Here is a 2,500-nt window from a genome sequence, read left to right as displayed (position 1 = left end):
TCTGCTCTGCTCTCCTCTCCTCTCCTCTCCTCTCCTCTCCTCTCCTCTCCTCTCCTCTAAATCCCGAAGGACATATTTGCAACGGCACATCAACTGGACACGCTCTTGTGAGTTCATTTTATTAAACTGGGTCGCCCAATAAGTCTTCTTCCTCCCCTCTCCTCTCCTCTCCTCTCCTCTCCTCTCCGTCCAATAAGTCTTCTTCCTGTGACACTGCACAAAAGTTTTGTGACCTCGTCTGTCTGGCCGTTCTGACTATCTTGTCCATTTAAAATTTCCTGAATCGGGGCCATTGAAAATCTAGCATTTCCATTGGCTTCAAAGAGTGGGTTTAAAGGTAGAGTTTTTTGGTCGTTTACTTCCAGAACTGATGCTGCCCATTGACAAATGTTATCTTTTTCACGAGCGTTTTCCCCCAATATAAATTTCTCAGGAGGGATCTATTCACTATGACATAAAGGTGGATCTTCTCCATGTCCACCATTTTGAATATCCAGTAAGAGACATATTTAGCTACAAAACCTACTGTACTTTGGTGAGACGGACCAGTAAATATTAGTTTATCACTTAGTAAATATTCATCTAAAAAAGACCACATTTGGGAATGAGCTGCACAGTTCCAATGCCTACCCTGGCAACTGTCCTACTGGTCCAGTCGGGCTGGTTGTTTAACCCATTTTGTCCTAAGCCCTTTTGGGAAAGGGTGCTTTCTGCCTATTAAATCCTAAATATCTCAGCCTCCGAAGCACATACAAACATGAAAGGACTTACATTTAAAAGCTAGGACCCTCGACGTTATGCCATAGAATGTGTTCATTCAGCTCTAACTTACCCACATGTTTAATAAAAGAGCTCAAATCTCAAAATGTCAAAATCTCCTGAATGCAGCGTAGATGTGCTTCCAGGACACAATGGGTTAATCCGAGGAAGCGAGTGGAAGCGAGAAATGGAGGATGGGTAAATGACCGCGGGCTGGAGTCGAACCCGGGCCCTCGGCATAACAGCCAGTGCCCTAACCATCTGAGGCACGGCCAAGGCCAGGACCTCCCCTCCAAATGTGTAAACTCTGGGGTGCATTTCTGGAAAGCGTATAGTTGTTGGCAGTTAGCAGCTTCGGTAGTTGCCAATGGGAAATTACATTGCAACCAACAAAGTAGCTAACATAGTTAGTAACCACGCTTTCCAGAAATGCACCCTTGAGTTGTAAGTCCCATAGTTGCGTGTGTGTGTGTTGACTCACTTTAGCATTGTCCCTAAAGGGCCGTACAAACACGTCGCTACAAGTTACCCGGTCAGCGAATGAAGTCAATAGAATGTCGATGTTTTCCAGCAAGACTCGCAGGCGAGTAGGCGAGTACTGTACAAGCGATGCGATGGGAAGATAAAAATATTTTATCTTCGAGCGAGGCGAGTAAGCGAGTAACCAATTGGAATGCAGAGTTCGGTTTCAACGAACGTTCCATGAAAAAGTGGCGAGTAGGCGAGCAAGCTAAAAGCTTTGTGTGTGTGTACGCCGCTTTAGTCGTGTCCCGCCCCCCCATATAGTCCTACAGCCTGTTCTGTTGTTATTAGGTCTGTTCTGTTGATATTGGGTCTGTTCTGTTGCTATCAGGTCTGTTCTGTTGTTATTAGGTCTGTTCTGTTGATATTGGGTCTGTTCTGTTGCTATCAGGTCTGTTCTGTTTGCACAGTGCACATATTAGGCAATGCTGCTGCTGCTGCTTTACCGTCACACGCGAGACCCATCACAACACTCAGTACTACATGCAAACACACTGATGTGCACACTACTGGGACACAATAAATAGAAACACACTGATGTTCACACTACACTACTGGGGACACTAAATAGAAACACACTGATGTAGGCCTACACAATACACTACTGGGGACATGTGATGCTGCTGTACACACTACTGGGGAGGGACACTAAATAGAAACACACTGATGTCCACACTACTGGGGAGGGACACTAAATAGAAACACACTGATGTCCACACTAATGGGGACACTAAATAGAAACACACTAATGTCCACACTACTGGGGACACTAAATAGAAACACTGATGTCCACACTACTGGGGACACTAAATAGAAACACTGATGTTCACACTACACTACTGGGGGACATGTGATGCTGCTGGACACACAACTGGGGGACAATAAATACAAACACACTGATGTACACACTAGTGGGGGACAATACATGTGATGCTGCCGCTTCAGCTTATGTCCACCGAGAGCCATCGCAACGCTCCAGTGCTGGAAACACTCCGCTAACTAACCAGAGGTGTCAAGGTAAAAGTGAAATAACAAACACTAGATTTCCTTACTACACAGGTAGTAACTGATCTGAGTAACCAGTAGACCTGTGCACTTGTCTTACCATCAGCTGACTCTGCACTGGTTGGCTCTGATTTGTGGTGGGTTCTTGTAAGGTTTTTACGGTTTTTCAGTAACAGCACAGTCTGTCTACTTAATTAATTATTAATTACTTAAT

Source organism: Engraulis encrasicolus, chromosome 12 (genome assembly GCF_034702125.1).
Source record: "Engraulis encrasicolus isolate BLACKSEA-1 chromosome 12, IST_EnEncr_1.0, whole genome shotgun sequence".
NCBI classification, from domain to species: Eukaryota; Metazoa; Chordata; class Actinopteri; order Clupeiformes; family Engraulidae; genus Engraulis; species Engraulis encrasicolus.
Note: the sequence above shows the minus strand (reverse complement) of the source record.